General features: G+C 42.2%; 1 long non-coding RNA gene across 1 annotated transcript; it reads left to right on the forward strand.

Annotated features, from left to right (window-relative positions):
- The first annotated feature begins 952 nt into the window (after positions 1-952).
- Positions 953-22,089, forward strand: LOC137341876 (uncharacterized). Its single transcript, XR_010967146.1, has 3 exons — positions 953-1,186; positions 16,599-16,781; positions 20,574-22,089. It is a non-coding gene; the product is annotated as an uncharacterized lncRNA (long non-coding RNA).
- Positions 22,090-22,449: the final 360 nt, after the last annotated feature.

Genomic DNA, 22,449 nt, shown 5'->3' on the forward strand with positions numbered 1-22,449 from the left:
GAAATTCTACCAATTTCCGTTCATGGAATTCTAACCAGTTTCCATTTTATTTTAGTTTCTGGTGTGACATTTCCGAAACCATCGTCCAAAAACAACCAGCCTCCCCTCCACCACGCTGCTGACCACACGAATACTGACTCCCACTTCCACCCGACTACTCCCACTTCTGATTGACTATTTCCACTATGGCCTGACAACTCTCCCACCTGATGACTTCTGCTTCCTCCTGTTGTGAACACTGTGCATGCTCAGGTGTATGTCACTCGGTGGAACTGAAAAAAAAAACAATTGCATTAGCTTTAGTATTCTGGATTGATTTCTGCTTCTGTTTTCATTGAAACTTTAACTTTTGTGAACAACTTTTTTTTCCAAGAGTTTAGTTTTCCTTCTTGAAAAGCTATTCCATTTGGCAGGTCATCTCTTGGGTACCTTTGACTATATGTAAAATAATGAATGTCATGCAATTTTCCACCGACTTTTCTTCCAGTTGCAGATAGAAAGAAAATTAATCTGATATTTTTATCGTCCAACTCATGACGGAATCTGGGGTAGATTTTTAAACTGGTGGGCAAGTATACAACTGGCATTGCAGATAGACCACCCATTTTGGAACTACCCATTATAGAAACCATCCGATATTCATTTCCATTGAAATCTGAACAGCAGGTAGAACTTGTCTGAGAAATACTTCTAGAAAAGAGGCCTAAAATGCATAGAGATAATATTAAACTCAGACAACTCACAGCCTTTCATAATGAAGAAATATTGAACCAGTAACTCAACCTTCTTCATCAAAGCTTATTCCAGTCAGGGCCAATGCAAGAATCTGTTCTATAGATGCACCTATTAAGAAGGGGCACCCAGTAAACATAAAGCATAAAGATTTTTCGACTGTTATTTTTTCTTTCTGATATCTTATTTTCATGTTATTGTATCTTTTACCTTCAGGCTTTAAGATTCAGTTCCCTTTTCTTTAAAAAAATCCCTAAGTTGAAACCCAGACATCTGCAGAGCAAGATACCTAGTACTCCCAGAAATGGTAGTAAGTTAAACAGACATAAGGATTGAAAGAAACAGATGTGATGATGCCAGATAGGATTGAAAGTTGAAAATTACCTTCAAAGCAGATGTCAACAGGACAGATTTCAAAAGAATAAAGTTGCATCTCCTTTTAAGGAAAAGGATGGTAAGTGACATTTAAATCTGTCTTAGGTTAAATGGTAGTATTTTGTGTAAGTTGCTTACAAATGTTTAAAGGTATAGAGATAAAAGGAATAACTCAGATCTAAACCCAACATAAGACTACATGAACATTACCCAAAGACTAACCTCATGAGCTCTGAATGGAAACCTATAACTTGTAACTTAATCACCTGCTTTATTCAGTTGTTAGAAGCATTCACTTTGTTATCAATTAATGGGCAAATATTACTAAGGGTTTTTTGTGGCACACTTTCTTTTATTTATGATGCGAGGCTTTTTGAAATGATAACTGTTTAGTTTGATAACTTCTTAACGCTTTTTCTCTTCCTCCAATTTTCTCACTTCATTTTGAAAAATTTCCACGAGGGCTCTCGGGATCTCCCACTATAACTCCAACTGATCCCGCACCCCCCCCCACCCCAGGAAAACTACATCAACGATGGAAAATGGATATTTGCACCATTTCTCCAGGGTTTCCATTGATCTTCTGTGGTGATTTCCCCCATGATGTTTGGTACCACCAGTGAGAGCCTCACTCCTGTAATTCAACCAGATGGCCATATATGAGCCTAAATAGTGAGGGTCAATGGGCTACTTGACCACAGCAGCATAATAGCCGACACTAATCCTGCCCCCAACCATGGTCTGCACATGGCCATTTTCCACAGTGGGCTCACTGGATAGCAATCAAGAGCAGGAACTCTGACTGACTTTTTCTCTCACTGCTCAAAGTTGCTGAGGCCAACTGTAGCAACCCTAATACTGCCCTGCCTCAGTTCATATATATCAACCTGGACACATAGGAATAGACCATTCAGTCCCTCGAGCCTGCTCCGTCAGTCAATTAGATTATGGCTGATCTGTACCTCAACTCCATTTACCCGCCTTAGCTCCATATCCCTTGATACCCTTACCCAACAAAGCAAAGCTGACTATTAGCTGAAAAAACCTGAAAAAAGCAACCCTAAATGAAGTTTTGTGCCACGTCAAAACAAGTAATTACACTGAAAGTGCAGTGGGAAAAGGACTGCTCTCTATCTTTCAGATAGCATATTAAACTAAGGCCCTGTTTTCCTGTTCACGTGGACATAAAAGATCCCATGTCATTTTTCCAAGAAGAGTCAGGTGTTTTCCTAGTGTCATGACCAACATTTATCCCTCTACCAACATCATCAAAACAAATTAACTGATCATTCATCTCATTGTTATTTGTGGGACGTTACTATGTACAAATTGACTGCTGCATTTGTCGACATGGCAGTAGTGACTGCACTCTAAAAGTAATTCATTGGGATGTTCTGAGGAAATGAAAGATGCTATATGAATACAGGTTCTTTCCTTTCTCTTTTCCTAACTTAAACTACAATTGATCGGATTATTCCATCACTTTTGTAGCAGGAAGACAAAACTTAAAGTACATGAAAATATGTTTTGCCATAATAGTAGATTTAAAGATTTCTGAAGGGGAGATAAATGTTGAAAGTGTACAATTTATTTTCTGGATGGTCTGAGGCCACTGAGATTGATAGATTTTTGTTGTGCAAGGATATTAAGGGTTATGGAAACAAGGCAGGTAGATGGAGTTAAGCTACAGAGCAGCCATGATCTAATTGAATGGCGGAACTGGCTCGAGGGGCTGAATGGCAGTTCCTATGTTCCAATGATTTATCCTGGAAGGATTGCAGATGCTTAAATATGAAAATAAAAGAGTTGTACAGAGATACCCTACTGACCCGACTCAGACTTGCTCCCCATTGGTGCCCAGGCAATGCCGCTGAGGTAGGCACTGTTTGGGCACGCCACGAGCCTGCACATGAATGAGCTAACCTCAACCAATAACACAGAGTCAGATGATTTGGATAGCTTTCTGTCGCTCATGGCATGCCAGGATCGTTAGGGCAAAGGTCCACAATTATGGGTCACAGCAGTTAGTAAAGGCTACTGGATGCCCATTGAACACTCAGCAGTTTTTTTTTGTGGGGGGGGGGAAGTTGTTGGTGGGGGAAAGGGGAAGGGCCAGCCAGGGTATATTTTTTTAATCTGGGCCTTCCTTTCAGTGCTGTTACCAATGGATTCTGTGTGACCAATGCACTGTACTGGTGCTCCAGTCACAGTTTAAACAAATCTGGAAATTAAAAAGCTGGCACCAGTAAAAGTGACCATGTAGCGGTCGGATTGTTGTAAAAACCCAACTGATTCACAACAATGTTCTTCAGGGAAGGTAGCCTGCCATCCTTACCCGGTCTGGTGCATATGCGACTCCAGTCCCCCAACAATGTGGTTGACACGTAACTGCCCTCTGAAGTTGTCTAGCAGTTAAAAGTCTAGAAGTGGACAACTAGGGATGGACAATAAATGCTGGCCTTGTCAGTGAGGCCCACATCACGAGAATGAATAAAGAAAAATAAGAAGGCCTTCTCATTTGAATTTTATTTAATGAGCCTTGCCCGCAGTTTGTGTACAGACTTTCAGCGCTCGTTGAGTTGGCCAACTGCACTGAGCCCATAGAGCAGGTTGAAAACCTTAGCCATGACCAATTATATGGGGAGTGGGTGCAGGATGCGTTGCAGCACATCAGGTGTCTGCCATTGAATTATTGTAAACAATTTTACAACACCAAGTTATAGTCCAACGATTTTATTTTTAATCCCACAAGCTTTCGGGGGCTTTCCCCTTCCTCAGGCGGTGTGGAAATGACACCGCCTGAGGAAGGGGAAAGCCCCCGAAAGCTTGTGGGATTAAAAATAAAATCGTTGGACTATAACTTGGTGTTGTAAAATTGTTTACAATTGTTAACCCCAGTCCATCACCGGCATCTCCACATCATTGAATTATTGGCCTTGATGTTTAACTAGCTAAATGGTTACATTGCACTTCAATGAGAAACAATGTAAAAGTTTATAGACAGATCAACATAATTACCAGCTGTGAGAATGAGGAACTAATTGTACTGATGGGAAAAATAGTAAAAACTGAAGAACATCACAAATACAACAAAATAAATGTAATTTCAGTCAGTGTCAATACCGAAACATTTAAATAGGCGAGTTTCTCAAGGAAACAAATTGCCAAATCTACATAAAACTTTAACTTAAAATAAAGCAGGAGACAGAGGATTTTCATGTAAACACATTAATGCATTTGTTAGTAACATTGCACAGCATGATTTAAACAGATTTTTCCCTTAATTTTACCTTTCACATGTGGTAAAGTAATTTAATGGGGGGTTTTATTGGAAAATTTTCACTAGTGCTATAGAGAACTTTTTAGACATCAGGACAAACCTGGGAGCAGCAATAAAAATGAACATTTATTAACACTTTGCTCCCAAATTTACAATACGCTTTAGTTACTATCAATAAGGCTGAGAGGAACTCTTCACCACAGGACTCGATTAATTTGCTCCTGGTCATATAAAAACAGAGAGAGAGAGTAACAATGTTGAGGTCAGGTTGACTGATTTGAACTGATTGTGAGAATGGTTTGGCAGGTGTTGAACACACAAATTGTTAATTTCAGATAAACTCAGAGCTTGTAATATACAGGAGCAGGCTAAATAGCCAAAGGGATTGTGGAAATGTATATAGGATTGTGTGAGATCACTAAGATGCTGAAATGGAGAATGCATCCCTGGTTTATCCAATAATACAGTGAAGCATTTCAATTCATTCTGTAAAATCAGAATGCAAATATTAATTGAGCACATTATACACTTGACTTCCCATGGCATTGCAGACAGTGAAAAACATTAAATATAATTTTTGAAATACTTCCTTAAATTAATCCTGTGGCAACTGCTGGAGGATTGCTGCACCATAGGCAAGTGTACAAGAGGTCAACTCCAAATAAAAACGCAATTATGAGCTGCTCTTTGATCCAGACCATTTCTCTAATTCTACTTTATAATGCTTACATTTTTAAAAAATCGATGGAGTTTTTTTGTGAATATTGTGTGAAAGGAAAACATTCTTTTCATGATTCACAGGAAGTGATGCGTGAGGGGTAATGGCTAAACAGAGCAACCTGCCCAAGCTTGCCCAATGGCCTAGTGGATGAAGGCATCGCACATGGTAATACCTAGGCATACAGACCAGAGTGTACTTCTTCCGCTTGCAAGTTCCTGCTACGGAGCCTATACTACCAGGAGCGCTAAAGGGAAATCTTGTACACGCAGCCCATGACTTTCCATCCATTAGTTTTAATAGGTGATAAAGTCATGAGCTGCATGCCAAAATACACTCTCAGCATGTGAGGTTCCATGCCAGAAGTTTGTAAGCAAAAGGTTTACCCTTTAGACATCCCCGGGTTCAACCTCCGATCTGCACTGATTTAGCTAATTTCAGCTGGAGCATCACAATTGGCCTCAGTACCTGTGGGCTGGAGAACGGAAATAAAAAATAAGCCGGGGTTTTTGATTGTGATGGATATCCAGTGACTCCTGCAGGAAAGTGCATTTGTTGGGTAAGGACGGGATCAGGCTACTAATCCATTGATTTAGTTATTCATGAAGTTCGTCATAGAGCCATTGTTGGACAGTTTAGCTAAAAAGAGGCTTAGATGTGTTTGAAAATTATATACATAATAGTCTTGTTCAGCTGACGTATTTTAAACAGTTGTAAAACTCTTGTTGGCTAGAAACTCTTGATAGACATACTTGAAATATTAAAGAAATTTTATTTTCTCAGCTTTCCCTCCTAGGTTCACCCGCCCCACGTACCATCCCTGGCTAAGAGAATGGGTAGGCCAAAAAGCCAATCATTCCCAGCCTTCTGCTAATCCCACATTCCCAGCCGTTCAGAGAGTTCATTGCCATGGCCCAAGGTGATCCTCTCTTAGATTTTCCTCCCTCTTCCCTGGAAAATATCCACTCAGTGGAATCATGCTGTGTGATATTAGTACCAAACACATTAACATGTTCACATGAAAAATTTTTGCCTACTATTTTAACAAAGGAATTAACCCATTTATTTTAAATAGGTTAGCACCTTTATTAAAATAGTGAACAGAAGAACTTCATGTGAACTAATATCACACAGCATCGACCCCGTTGTCTCCCAAACCATGGCTCAACTGAACTCAGGAATCAGATATGAACCCATTGTGACAAAATGGCAGACTTCTGTATTATATATTTACATGACTTTAGATAGACAGGGTAAATGTGATTTTAAAATTGACTTCAGCTAATGGTATCTCTGGGCAAAGTCCCTTGTTTCTGTGACAAGGATGACCAATACTTGTAACTGACTGCACAATCAGACTGTGGCAATGTGAGATATCTGTTCTAGATGAATTCCTTTTGCATCAATTTGTCTGTTCAGAAATTGAGTGTCCTAGTTTTTCTGATTATCATTATTTTAATGCTCGCATTAAGTTGAGTTAATGTCAGTGTTAAAATAACAACTGGAAAATATAGATTATTTAGTCAAAAGTTGCTTGATGGTGAGGACTGGTAGTTTGAAATGTGAACATATTAGCAGACCATGGAACAGACAAATTCAGTCTTTCTGATAACTGAAGAAATTTAAGGAAGATGTTTGCAGAGAGACAATCATATTCCAACATTGACCCTGTTCTCCACATGCTGTGAGTTCTATTGAGCTCTCTGGTTACTTATAAACTTCAAAGGCAGCTGAAACTTAAAAGATTTCCCATGGCATAAAAATGGAGCTCTGATTATTCAGTTTAGTTCTCTCTGGAGATCTGAACTCCATGGATTGAATATTTGTCATCCTGTAAAACTTTTCATAGGGAAAGTATACAAAGAATGTTTCATTAAAGAATCTGGTTGCTTATCAAACCGTTTGATAAATGCATAAAGGTATTTTAACCCCTTATGGACTACTTCTCTCTCCTTATTGTTTTAAGTATTGCACTTTCAGTAGCTTGTTGTGTCTTACAGTTTATGTCTGTTAGTCAGATTTATTTACAAGTAGACGATCAGTCTTGCCCTCCACCCATTACTCTGACAATACAGCATTTTCCATCTTTTAAAAGGATTAACGAGAATGTTGTAGACAGATTTTAATTGATAGGAGACTCGGTGGGAAATCCAGCAACCCATAAGGAGAGGGCTAGGATCATTTGTGAAGGGGGAGGAAGTGAGGAAGGCCAGGTAACAGCTGGCAGGATTTTTGTAGAGGAAGAATAATCATGGGCTCGATATTGCCAGGGCTGCGGGTTCGCGGCGGGGGGGCTATCGGGCACGTGGGTAACACGCCCGGCGAAATCAGTCTGCCCCCCGCGCAATCGCAGCCTAATTGGATCCACTTACCTGGTCTTCCGGGTTCCCCACTGCTGATCTGCGCTTCGGGCGGACTGCGCATGCGCAGTAAGCTCTGTCAGCTGGAGGAGCTCTATTTAAAGGGGAAGTCCTCCACTGACAGATGCTGCAACAAATAGGAAAAAATACAGCATGGAGCAGCACAGGGGGAAGGCTGCTCCGAGTTTAATGATGCCTCACTCCAGGTATCATTAGATGGGGTGAGGAGGAGGGGGAGGACAGAGATCTTCCAGAGATCTTCCCCACCCGGCAGGCGGGAGGAAGCGGCCTGCCTCTGCCACCAGGAAGGCCTGGCTCGAGGTGGCAGAGGAGGTCACCTGCACCACCAACATATCGCGCACCTGCACACAGTGCAGGAGGCGCTGCAATGACCTAAGTAGGTCAGCCAAAGTGAGTACACTTACTCTTTCCCCTACACTCTGTCTGCCACATCACTGCCCCCACCCCACATCTCCTTCTGTACTGCCAACACTACTCTGTCACATCACCCCTCACACCCACTCAAACCTCATCCTCATCTTACCTGCACTTACTCACCTCGCCAGTACTCATCCCGCCACTACCACTCAACCCAATCCTCATACAATCTCATGGCTCAATCTCATACTCACCCTCTCATGCATCTCTTTCACAGTCAGCCTCACTCAACCTGCCACTACCTGTGCTGCAGCCACAGGGCATGCATCACATATGTGCAGTAGGAAGCGTAAGGCAAACGTGTCATGAGCATGAAGGGGATGCACAAGGGTGTTTGAGGGTTTGTCATGGTTTTTACTTATATTTAATTTCTGACCAACTCACATCACATATTATATTGGCACCACTACTGCCACATCTTTGTGAATCTTGTCTGGTTTGTGCAATAATGCCCTTTCCTGAGGATCACAATGAACACCCACACCTGATGCCACCAATTGTGTCACTGCAAAGTGGGTGTAGGTGTATTTGCAGGGCTCTTTTGTGCAGATGACTGCGAGACGTTGGCGATGTCCCCGGTGGCACCCTGGAAGGATGCGGAGGAGAAGTTGTTGAGGGCAGTGGTGACTTTGACAGCGACAGGTAAGAAGATGGTGCTCAGGCCAGCCGGGAGCAGCTCGGCATGAAGGAGGCTGCAGATGTCCACGACTACGTGTCAAGTGACTCTGAGCCTCCGTGTGCACTGTTGCTCAGAGAGGTCCAGGAAGCTGAGCCTCGGTCTGTAGACCCTGTGGCGAGGGTAGTGCCCCCTGCAACGCATCTCTCTCTGTGGTTGCCCTCCCTCCTGCTGTGCAGGTGGATGTGTCACAGCACTGTGTTGTGGAGCTCCACGTGTCAGAGGTGGACGGCGTGGATGGCGAGGCTGGTGATGCTGTTCGCCCTCTGAGGAGGTAATGACTGCAGCTACGGCGGCCCCCATCCGGAAGATGTACATCTGAGGGCGTCGGGGTAAGTGTGCAAGTTGGTGAATTTGATTGTCAGGAGGAGGGTGGTGGAGGCCAAACTTTGTCCCAAGTGACAGAGTGGCCTCCTGCAATGAGTGAGGGTCTCCCCCCGACCCCGTCCCAAACCTATCAAATGGACCTTTGCAGCTGCCACAGGCTGATAGCTGCAACACGTCCATTTGAACTGGGAGTGTTTCCCCCAGTATGGGAAACAGTCCCAGTTGTTTCTAAAATCCCACCCCTCCTGACATATTCCCTTAATCAGGTCCGTTAATGACCTGAAATACCTGAATAAATACTCTCAAGTGGCACCCCGCCGGCTTTAATTGCCTGCGGGAGTCCCACCAGCAGGGGCTGCGCGCGCATGTCGGCGAGTCTGTGGGGAACCCGGAAGTGGACGGGTTGGAGCCAGGCTCCCGACCCGCTCCGGGATTCCCCCAATTTTCGGAGCCCCCCCCGGCAGGAACGCACCCGATAGCGGGTGCTAAAATACAGCCCCATGTCTTAATGGCCTTCAGCAGTCCCTTTAAAGGCTGTTGGTTTGGCCATGTTCCATTCAGTATGAGAGGGTGGGGCTTGCACAGCATGAATGCCTATGTTTGGACATCAAATTGCTCTCCAGGAAGGGGAATTGAGAGAAGTCCCCTGAAATCATTCTAGTGGCATTCAGATGCTATAATGAGGGGATCATAAATTCTTTGAAGGGATAAGCTAGATGGGCCGAATGGCCTTCCTTATCTGTACTACGTGATCTTTGTGATCACTATAAAGACAACTTAAATATGATTAGTAACTGCCCAACTAAAATTGATAGGTAAACATTCAATCTTGCAAGAAACTGGTCAGATGGTACATTTCATAACTAAATTTAAAATTTTAAAGTCATCAATATGTAAAAGAACATTAAATCCAACAGTTTATAAAAACCATAACAACGTCACTAAGACCACCTCAACATCAGGTTCAGAATGATCTCAATCCCTTTATTTTGATTGCCTTTGTGATTCTTTTATGTGCTGTGTGAGATGATCTTCACCTGTGTCAAACAATGAAATTCCAATGCACCTGACATCAAGGCATTACAGGAAAACAGGCACAGGAAACTTCAATAATATTCATTCAAAGGGATGAAGTGATGCTCTTTGCTGCCAAATGACATAGATAATTGAGTGCACTGTGATGTATCACCATGGAAAAAAACACAGATAAGATTCAGTCCAATTCACTTAAATGTTTAAATGTAGTTAAAAAATTTGCAAGCTAACCAGTGAAATCCAACAATTGTGTTTACTATTTGCTCTTTTAAACCAATAACAACAGCATTGATATGGCTTAGGACCTGAGCATAAATTCTTTAAGTAAGTAGGATGTGTTCCTATGGAGCAAGTGTGTATACTCTGTAAGAGGCAGATGGAAACTACTTGGGGTGGCATTTCCTGTGTATTTGTGCCCCAAGATACATGTAATTGGGGTCTAAAGCAAATACCCGCCATAAATGATTGAGGAAACTCGGACGCAAGTGTGTTACACATGTAATAACGGCACGCTCGAATTTCCTCGGTCTTTTACGCCCCTGAATGCCTGAGTGCCTGAATGTATCTCAGCTCAATATAATGACTCCTCCAGGCTAAAGAACCATACATGTGAATTTCCTGGAATTACGCTGGTTCAAAGTGGCTGTAAAATTAAGCTCAGAATTTTAGGCACAGCAGGAAACAAAGTCATTTTTCTGCTGCTTTGTTGTGATTTTCTGAGCGTTTTTTTCAATCCTCACTGAGATAAGCCTCTGGCCCTGATTGTTTACATTGATTTCTGCTTCTTTACACTGGAAATTTGGGTGTAAATGGACATTGATAAAATGGGCGCACGAATGGGCGTAAATTTGGGTTTAACTTCCCAATTTCACCCTCACAGGAAATTCCAACCCTTATCTGGATTTTTCAGTAATTTGCCTTGGAGACTTTTAAGCAAGATGAAACTCAGTACTTTTACACATGTCCAGCTCTTGGCTAGCCAAAAAAAACAGGACATGCTGCTACTATTAGTTTATAAGAGAAATAATGATCCAACCACTTTCATGTGGATTTTGTTGCAAATTTTTTAAATATTATGGGAGATGGAACATGGCAATTATAAAACAGAATGAATGACATACAAGTGAGTTGGTGTTTTGCCTTGATATACTCTGATTCAGAGAATGTGAACTCCATATTGGGCAAACAGAAAACTTTTAAGCATTGCAAATGGGTCTCCTTGCACTTCAGACACATAGCTGACCAAAAAGAAAGTGTAAAGAAAAGGCCTGTGTTTTGTTTTAGTAATTATCAGATGTGTGACAAGACTTGGCAATTTACCATAAAGCCCCACAGTGACATAACTCACCAGATCAGGGGCTTGAGTGAGTTACACTGGTTTGAACTTAAGGAAAACCCTGGGTCTCATTTTACATCTTGATTGTGCCGTTTTAGAGTCAAGAGGAATTTAGAGCATTTGGAGTAAACTTCTTGTCCTCGTCACATGGGTGGTAACCTAGCAGAGAGGGTTACCTGACTGTTATAGCACCAATCCGATTTTCATTCCATTGAAATTAGCCGAGTTCTATAACGGATGAAGATGAAAATTTACCCCTCCATCCAAAATCAATCTACTTTTTTTGCGGGAGATTTTCTGTGCTTATCATGATGAGGGATGCCTGCTCCTCCTGGCCCAACAAGGAAATTTAAAAATTTTTAAAAAACTTACCTTTCTGGGCCTCTTATGGCCACTTCCCCGCTGGGTCAGCCTGGCAGGAAACTCGCTACCGCTTCCCGCTTTGTCTGCCAAGGTAAAATTGCAGTCGGCTCCCAATAATGTCTTCGGGACCTGACATGCGTGTGTTAGAAAGGACCCCGCCGGCTTTGGGCAGGCATCCCTCCCATCTGCTCAGGAGAGCGGGTGGAAATCGGAATCTGTCAGCCCCCAACGGCTCCAGGGCGGGTAAGTAAATTGGGCAATCTTAACTGTCCACGCCCCCCCTGGTTTCCGCCAGGCAAATAGGGTTAAAATCACTCCCGGTGACTTTACCTCTATGTCATCGAGGGAGCCCAGATTGGCTTTCTTTTGCTATCAATGTATCTTTTCTGTGGGTTAACATATATTACAAGAGTCCAAGTCGCCTTCGAGTTAACCCTTCATGACATAAACCCAGACTGAAGAGAAGCATATATGAAAAGCATAGGTGTATTTAAGGGGAAGCTAGATAAGCACATGAGGGAGAAAGGAATAGAAGGGTATCCTGATAGGATTAGATGAAGAGGGGTGGGAGGAGGCTCGTGTGGAGCATAAACACCAGCATAGACCAGTTGGGCCGAGTGGCCTGTTTCTGAGCTGTAAATTCTATGTAATTCTATGTAATGTTCCTGTTTAGATGCAGTGTCTGTATTCACATGCACTATAGATAACACCGTCAGTTTTATTTCTGAACATTGACTAAACACAATCAACCTTGACTGGAAGAAATATATATGGAGCATATTTAAAACGTATTCTGATAGATCCAGGTGACGACCATATTGTACATATTAAAATCTTTTTTTGGTACATGATTATCTTACCAACGCCGTGGTGACTGTCTCTGATCAGGTTCATTCTGACTTTCCAGGGTTTCCCTTTATGTAAAAATTTGACCTCCCACTGCATTAACCATGAAAAATTCATTCAAGCATCTCAGTTTCTACTGACTGCTGCATTCTGTGGTATCAACTCATTAGTCAGCATAAAATGTGCAAACCTATAAAAGTATCAAGTTGGAGCTATCATAAACTAAAAAATCCACCAATGCTGGAAATCTGAAGTATAAATAGAAATGATCTAAAATAAAAGTAGAAAGTCAGTCAGCAAGTGAAAGAGAAAGCAGGTTAACATTTGGCTGGGGCCTTATTTCAAGTGAACTCTGATGAAAGCTCCCACCCCAAAACAATTAGCCTACTCTTTTCTTTCAGATACACTGGCTGTGCATTTCCAGCGTTATTCTGCTTTTACTTCAAATAAGAGCAAGTAAATTCATATTTATATTATTAGGTAGTGATGATTGAACTAGACCTTTCCCAGTTTTGAGATTCTGGGAAAGAATCAATTATATTAGAAAATGTCTTGATTTGAACACAGTGAGACTGTCAGTGAATTACAAGGTAGTAGTAATCCAATCAAGGAATTTTGATGAGACTACTTTAGTTAAATACTCATGACCTGAGCTTTGAGATCACAGCCAACTAGTATTATTTATGTTTAGAGAATGGTGAGATTTGACATTTAACAAATCACTCTGATCTACTCCAGCTTTGATGTTGAGTGTTTTCAGCTAATTACTGTCACGTTACACCATGACTCACAGGTTGAGAATCCTAGGTGAAGGTTCTAGGGCTTATAGTGCAGGATACCATCAAGGACATCAAGGTGGAGAATAGAAGCAAAGATTGATGAATCGAAAAATAGTAGTTAGAATAGTAGACTCGAAATATGTTATAAAACTCTGCTGATTGCAGAAGACTGTGGAAGGCAAGGAGTTCCCCAGTTTGGAGTAAGGGGCAACCAACCAAGTAGAAGAGAAATTGAGGAAATTGAAGAAATAGTGGTTAGGTGACACCAATATTATGTGTAACAAATCACTCTGGTCCACTCCAGTTCTAATGTCATGACTGTTGTCGTGGCTATTTTTAGCTAGTGTTATGTTATGTTGCATAAGTACTCGCAATTGAGAATCCTGCATGAAGGGCTAAGACCCATAGTGCAGGACACCTTCAAGGACATGAAGGTTGAGATGAGTGGAAGACAAGATTAGTATCCCTGTAAACTCCTCCAGTCCTACAAGCCTTCGAGATCGCTGCGCTCCTCCAATCCTGGCCTCTTGCGCAGCCCCCGATTTTAATCACCCCACCATTGGCAGCCGTGCCCTAAGCTCTGGAATTCCCTCCCTAAACCTCTCTGCCTCTCTACCTCTCTCTCCTCCTTTAAGACTCTTAAGCTCCTTAAAACTTACCTCTTTGACCAAGCTTTTGCTCACCTGTCCTAATATCTCCTTGTGTGACTCGGTGTCAAACTTTGTTTGATAACGCTCCTGTGAAGTGCCTTGGTGCGTTTTACTACGTTAAAGGCACTATATCAATGCAAGTTTTTGTTGTTGTAGTACAGAAAGAAACAGTAGTTAGGCAACTTGTGCTGTAGAAGTCTGTTTGCAAGTGGAAGGGAAGGCAAGTAGTCCTACAGTTTTGCATAAGAAACATGGCAATGACTTGATATGAATGACGATTTATATATATATTTCTTTATAGTTATGGAATTATTACATACATTTCTAATCTTTATTTATATTGTATTCATTTCTCACACTCTTCTGCTCTATTATCAATTATTATACAATCGGTGGCAGGTCATACACAGAATAGCTTGTTAATTGCAACCATTCATTTATATAACTGCAACACATTATGTGCACACATTTAGTTGCTTATGTACCTGCAGCATATTACGAGTACACTTTTATTTAACTGCAGGATGTTAAATGAAGCGTTCAAACCCCTTCATGACCTCGCCCCTCCCTATTTCTGTAACCTCCTACAACCCTCCAACCCTCCGAGAACTCTACATTCCTCCAACTCTGGCCTCTTGTGCATCCCCTACTTCCTTTGCCCCTCTATTAGTGGCCGTGTCTTCGGCGGTCTAGGCCGTAGTCTCTGGAATTCCCTCCCCAAACCTCTTCACCTCTCCACCGCTCTCTCTCCTTTAAGATGCTGGTTAAAACCTACCTCTTTGACCAAGCATTTGGTCACCTATCCTTCTGAGAAGAACATCTCCTTCTTTGTCTTGGTGTCAATTTTTTGTCTGATTATGCTGCTGTGAAGCTCCTTGAGACGTTTTACAATGTTAAAGGCACTATATAAATGCCAATTATTGTTACCCGCACATGCTTATTTATATAACTGCAGTCAATGCATCCACACATTTATTTGTTTATGTAACTGCAGAATTTTTCACATGTATATTTATTTATTTATGTAGCTGTGTCGAGTTACGTGCACACATTTATTTATTAATATTATATAAGAGACAGAAATTTATTTCTTTATTCACCTACCTGCAGTTTGCCTACATAACAACAATCACTGTATGTTAAAAAAGTAATCCATGACATGATAAAGCTCTGTATAAATACGACTTCCTTTTAATTTCAATTTTTTTTCCCCCCATGAGCAACAACTCGGGAGATCTACAAGTATAATATTAAAATGATAATACCGACGGATGGAGATTTCGAGATATATCTTGAAATTATATTGATGGATGTGCATTTTCATTACATTATATGGAAGTTATTATATTGATGGATGAGTGTTTTGAAATCCTATGCCACTCAGTATTCTGTGCATGTTAACACAGCAAATAGTTGAGGTCATTTATGAGCCTTCACCAGGTCAGGTATCTGGTCAAAGCCTTATTATCTGTCTGGTGTGCCTTTCAACCAATGTACTAACACAAAATACTGTTGCTATTGCTGTGATTCTGGCTTTAATATTCATATATTGTGCTTTGATTAACTGTATAACTAATTATCCATAAATCCATCTCACTGAATCAGGGATAAATATTATGTATGCTGCAGTACAAAAATAAATGTGGAATTATGCAGACTTTGACTGCTTGAGCGGCTTAGTATATCAACTGCTGTTGAGAGGCAAATATTTAAAGGGGAACCGTTACAAAGGGAGCTTTCTGAACACTTAAGAACCAATTTTCCGACTGCACACCCCCCACAAGGAACCTCACCCACCTAAGCGCCTATTTGGAAATCATGGCAGTGTTCCCCACAATTTTCCATGCGTAAAATTGTGCCATTCTTTTTGTCTCTCCGTCAGCCCTTGTTACAGTGTTAAATGTTTCATAATGTTGCTTGGAATCAGCCTAGGAGCAGATTATTTTTTTAAGAGAACTCCTTTTTAAGGGAGCGCCCAGAATTTTAGAAGGACCGAGTAGCCAAAAGCTGTGTGGCGGGATGGAGGGCTGGTCTTAGGCCTAGGGACGGTGCTGGGTGTGTGCTGCCAGGCTGGTGCTCAGAGATTTGCCCAGTTACCTTATTGCCCACATAATGTCCAAACAGAAGTCTCAAAGCCGAGTGAGTCAGGTAAAGTGGACCTCACCTGCACTATGGTGCCAGATCAAATGGTCTTGAGTGACTCGTGGTTGAGGTACTGGGAGGGGGAGGTTGGCCTGTTGGCACCAGTGGAACTATACCCCATGTGAGTCAACACCTTTATATATAGAGAGAGACAAATATTATTATACATAGACCAGGTTTCCCAATGGGAAAAATATACACGTAATAAAGGGACACTTAAGAGCTTACATGTTATATATTGCAATACGTTTCTGTCTTTCAAGGTGCTTTATATATAGTTCGGTTTGACTCTATGTGGTGCAAGAAATATGAAGTCAGCTAGATCTAAATAAAGCCAATATAGCCACAGAGCTGCAGAAGTGCTGACAGCCCGACTCGATGCCATTCGTGCTCCTCAGTAACCTTGGGGAGACCTCGTCACGGATTGAGATCTAAAGATGTTTTCACCTGGCAAGATATGTATTTGTTTCTCGATATTTGTTCCCCCTTTTCTGTTCGAGCTGTGTAATGTGATTAATCATTAGTACTTTCTTCTTTACAGCACTGCAGAAACAACAGTTCAAGAAGCTGAAGGCACCAGCTTTACAGGAAAGGAGGCCAGACAGCTGCCCACATTTCATGCGTCGGCTTATCTCTTAATCATCACGAGTTGCCTTGCCTGTACTCGAGGCCAGCGCGAGCATGTTTTAATTCACACCTATCACATCCTGCAGCAGGAGTTTCGGTGCGTTTTTGGATTTTTCTGACCTTTTTTTGTCTTAAATAAACAGTTGCTCGAAGACTCTGTCATCCAATTTGGTCGACTGATTCAGCATGCAAAGTACCACATTTTTAAATTCCACCCTCCCAGGTTAGCTGACTCATTCCTTTTTCCAAGGAGGCGGCTTCATCACCTGGGTCTTGCTGCAACACGGAATATCTCAGAGGACAGTCGCTACACACTGTGTAGATTCCTAAAGAAACCTATGATTCATACAAGTTTTATTCATTAGAAATAAGTATCAGGCAGGAAACATATTTTTCCTTTGAGTTGCTGGCCTGCTCTTCTCCGCTCTTTCCTGAATAGATTTTGCCCAATTCCAATAAGGTGCCGATCATCTGCTAAGTCAAAATGGGCGATTCTCAGAAAATTGTCAAACAATCCCTAAGGGTCAGCCATGGTTCAGTGGCCAGCTTTTGAGTCAGAAGGTCGTGAGTTCAAGCCCCATTCCGGACGCTTGAGCACAATATCTAAGCTGATGCTCCAGTGCAATACTGAGGGAGTGCTGCACTGTCGGAGGTGCCGTCTTTCAGATGAGACGTTAAACAGAGGCCCCGACTGCCCTCTCGGGTGAATGTAAAAGATCCCAAGGCACTATTTCGAAGGAGAGCAGGGGAGTTCTCCCCTGTGTCCTAACCAATATTTATCCAACATCTCTAAAACAGATTATCTGGTCATTTATCTCATTGCTGTTTGTGGGACCTTGCTGTGTGCAAATTGGCTGCCGCGTTTCCTACATTAAAACAGTGACTACACTTCAAAAATACTTCATTGGTTGTAAAGTGCTTTGGGGCGTGCTGAAGTCATGAAAGGCGCTATATAAATGCAAGTCTTTATGTAATCTGTGGGAGTGAATGATATAGTGAATGATCATTTGTTCCAGTAAAAGCAGGGGGAATGGGCGGTGTTCGGCACTGGCCTTTCAATCTGACTTCATATGCCCCCAAGACCGATAAGACAACTGTCTCCTTTGTTATCTGTAAGGTTTCAATGTGAAATTAGTTCTGACCATCTCATTCCAGTTCCGAGTGAGCAGTGGGGGGGGTAGAGGGACTACAACACCAAACTGCCCCTTAATTTGGCACTAAATTGGCAATCTCCCTCAGACAAGTCAAGGGATTGGCTGATGTAGGAAATGAAATAAATGTCACCTAACCACTCTATTGTGAGGCTGGAGCCGAGGCTTGTTACTGGGGCAAAAAAGGAGCTTTATTCCAGGTCTAATCGTGGTGGACCTGCCCTGGCAGTGCTGAGTGGGTGACTGAGATGGAAAATGTTGCATTCCTCAGCACTAACATCGCTGACTTTTAAGCAAAAAGAGTTTACGCACTAAAAAGTAAAGGCAATAATTTATGTGAATGAATGAGTGTTAGCACTGATTAGGCACAAATTCCCATTTGCTTCATATTGCAAGATTATCATTGAAATTTGCTCGAGTAACCTTTTACCTTCACTATTGTATGTGTTCTATAAGGTTTCCAATGGGCTCACTGGAAAATAAATCAGGTTTCAGACACTAACTAGAATAAGTGACTGGTGGGTTAGGGCTGCTCTTTGATGAATGTGCAAGAAGTGCAGGTATACTCTATAGCGAGCCTGCACCTGGATGCAATTAACAGTATCCTCTCTGTGTCTTCCCCTCAGTGCAGCTCCACTGAGAGATTCACAGTGAACAGATGTCGAGGCATTTTTCTGTACTTATTGACGGAATGCTGAAACAGCGCACTCTTAAAGTTCCAGGGCTCAAGCTAAAAACCCAACAGAACCGCAGGCCAGGAGAAAAAAGAATTCGAAATGCATTTCAAAATGATTTTAATCCCGAACAACTCACAGCAGTGTAGCCAGCATGCAGCAATGGTAATTTGATTATTTTGGGGAGTTACAATGTGTGGATGTCATGTTTGCCACTGAACAATAGCTTGATTCAGTACAGCTACATCAAACTCTTCACTTCTCTCTTTGGACCCTCAAAATAAAATACTCGGTGACTGGCCTAGCTGCCCTCTCAAAATTTAGTCAAACATCCCAGGAAATTCTACCCCAGAGAATCTTACATTTTTTTTTATGACAGTAGAGGGCCATTCAGCTCATTGTACCTGCACCAAATTAGAGATAATTGGCTTGAAATTCTTTGGGGGTTCTACCAAAGTTCTAGTTGTGCCATGCCTCTGCTGTTTGTGGGAGTTTTCGACTTGACTTGTAAGGGGTGGAACCTCCACCCACCTCTTAGAAAGCAAATATCTTCAGGGTGGGGCAGAGGGCTGAACCAGGAAGGAGGCTTGACTCTGAAGGAATACCCCATTTTGTGAAGAAAAAAGATTTGGCCCATTTACACAGGAAGCCAAGGAGGACATGGCCAGAGTCCCTGGGCGGCCAGGGAAGTCCACCCCCCACCCCACCCAATGACAAGTGGGTGCCCAAGTTTCCAGCCGCTTAGGGAGGGTGGGCGCTGAAGATGTGCCCATAGTGGCACTTGTGCCCACCTACCCCATAAAAATTAGGCGACCTCTCACTGACGAAACAAACACCGAGAGCACTGGAGGGCACAACACTGGCATCCCAAGGAATTATGGGGCCGTCTAATCTAATCCCGTTTCCCTGCTCTTTTCCTGTACCCTTAAATAGTTTTTTTTTTGAGTGCTTGTCGAACTCCCTCTTAAATACTGTGATTGACTGTGCTTCAGTAGCAACTTTTGATAATGCATTCCATAATTGTAATAAGTTTTTGTATGAAAATAATTTCTAATCTCCTTTTAGTATTGACTCTAAATTTATGCCCCCTTGTTACTGATTAAATGACCAGCGGGAATCATCCCTCAGCATGAATTAACATCTTCAGGAGAGGAGGGGAGGAGGAAAGATTTGGAACAAAAAATGCTTTGCACAAACATTGAGGTGGCTAAACAATTTTTGTTCTTCCCCTTAATTACACCCCTGAGGTTAAGATTCTATTTTGATTTTTTTATCTCGGTTTAATGATTTGAGAACAGTTCTTGCCCAAGAGCGACCAGAATACACTCCGCTTGCACATTTTCAGCCAGTAATAAGTACGAGTAGCCTTACTATATTAAAAAAGAATGTATGTCAGCATTCACCACATCTGCTCTTCTCAACACAGAGTCTACTGCTTCTGATAAAATGTGCAGTACAAATTGTACAGTAATGCTTGCACTGAACACAAACATTCTAATCTACTACAGATGTACTTTCCTAGTCAGCATACAAGCTTGCAATACTATGGGCTGACTGCATGTTCCAGACAACTTCACAGCGGTGATTTAATGCAAGGCCCTTGTCAATCATTCTTACTGCATAGTGATGATTTTCCCTTTCCACCTCTAGTTACCCCTCTCCACCACCAGAACATGCGCTAGCCAATGCCTGGGAAGACTCCTTGTCAATTCTCTCAGTGCATCCTGCTGGGAATGCTTCCGAAATTTATGGACTTGCCCTACAGGGAGCTGTGGGACTGAATCTATGTTGTACTCCACCATGATGCGGCCCACTTTAGAGACAGCACCCTACCTAAATCATGCGTCAGTATATAGTGCATGTCTAACTGTTTCAACAAACAAATATTAACTGCAAACCCAGTTTTGAAAACACAGTCAGGAAAATTGGGGAAAATCACTCACTGAATTTCCCATGCAGTTGAAGTTTTAAAATGAAGAAGCAGTTTGTCTTTCTTTTAACCCCTGAATTTCAAATAATATAAATGAGGCGGTGATAAAGAGCTTTTATTTCATTCATCCTCAGGCTGTGGGCATCGCTGGCATGGCTGACATTTATTGCCCATCCCGAGTTGCCCTTCATAAGGTGGCGGTGGGCCTTCTTCTTGAACTACTGCAGCGTGTGTGGTGAAGGTACTCCAGCAGTGCTGTTAGGTAGAGAGTTCCAGGGTTTTGACCCAGCGACAATGAAGGAACGGAGATATATGTCCAAGTCAGGATGATGTGTGACTTGGAGGGGAACTTGGAGGTGGTGTTGTTCCCATGCACCTGCTGCCCTTGTCGTTCTAGGTGATAGAGGTCGTGGGTTTGGAAGGTGTTATTGCCAATGTGTTCATCTGACCCTTTAAACTAAGTCCAGCATTACCATTGCTTGTGCAGATAAGCCAAAGAAAAGCAACAGCTTCCTCTTAAAGGTGAAGTGCAGCCTCGCCTGTTAATAAATATTAGAAGCACACAATGCTGCATATTTTTGAAAGAACCTGTACAATGTATAGGTGCAATGGGAATGTACCATGACTCATCCAGTAATTGTGTGATCACCTGATGGTTCTGAAGAATATATTCTCTGACTCAGTGCTGACAGCTATCGCTGGTAATGGCCGTGTTTACAAGAGCTGCATACAGACAACTATCTGCAGTGAACTGTAGGAACACACACACTAGTGGTACAATTGCAGATTTATTGGCTGAATCACAGTACATTCACCAGTGCACTACATTCAACATAGTGATAGTAGTTATGGTAAGAGGCAGATTCAACCCATTGAGGTCTAGACAACATGTCATCAATGACGACGAACACCTCGCTAAGGCCATCCCCACGCCTCCACTACTCGCCTTCAAACAGCCACCTAACCTCAAACAGACCATTGTTCGCAGCAAATTACCCAGCTTTCAGGAGAACAGCATCCACGACACCACACAACCCTGCCACAGCAACCTCTGCAAGACATGCCAGATCATCGACACAGATACCACCATCACACGAGAGGACACCACCCACCAGGTACATGGTTCATACTCCTGTGACTCGGCCAACGTTGTCTACCTCATACATTGCAGGAAAGGATGCCCCAGAGCATGGTACATCGGCGAGACCATGCAGACACTGCGACAACGGATGAACGGACACCCATGAAGACAGCCTCAACCGGGATCTTGGGTTCATATCACGCTACATGTAACCCCACCAACGAAAAAAAGTTATCTGTTTTTAATACAACTGGTCATTCTCTCTCTCTCTCTCTCTGCCTTTCGGGTCTCTCTCTCTCTCTCTCTCTCTCTGTCTTTGTGTTCTGACGGTTTGTGTATTCAGTAGTCTTGGATGTAATGTTTCTCTGTCTGAACACCATCCATTCCTTTGATTGCTTTGATTATATCTATGGCGAGGTGTGATAACGGGCAGTTGGAAAGATTATCTGTAATCACCAGGCATTGTTCTCTGACTATATATGCTGTGCCTTTATGGAACCCTACACTCACCTGACGAAGGAGGAAAGCTCCGAAAGCTTGTGATTTCAAATAAAGCTGTTGGACTAGAACCTGGTGTTGTTGGACTCCTTACATTAGACAAGAACCGAGAGGGATTTCAACAGCAGAAGCTTTAAATAGGCTTTATCTATTTGAGCATTGATGGAGCAGTTTGAGTGTCAGTTGCAAAACATTTTTTTATGGTAATATAACTGGTCTTTTCTTCCTTCAAGCTTCTGTTTGGAAGCCAATGACCAGGTTAACTGAACCTCATGACTCTCAGAAATAGTCTCACCTGTTATAAAGTTTAGCTTATTGCGAAACCTAGATGAAAGGGCCATGGCTCATAGATTGAAAAGAGTATGCGAGAAGATGAGGCAAATTAGAAACTAGTGTTATCAAATGTGGCTTTATAAACTCCTGCAGTTTGT

This window comes from Heptranchias perlo, chromosome 24 (genome assembly GCF_035084215.1).
Source record: "Heptranchias perlo isolate sHepPer1 chromosome 24, sHepPer1.hap1, whole genome shotgun sequence".
In the NCBI taxonomy this organism is placed as follows: domain Eukaryota; kingdom Metazoa; phylum Chordata; class Chondrichthyes; order Hexanchiformes; family Hexanchidae; genus Heptranchias; species Heptranchias perlo.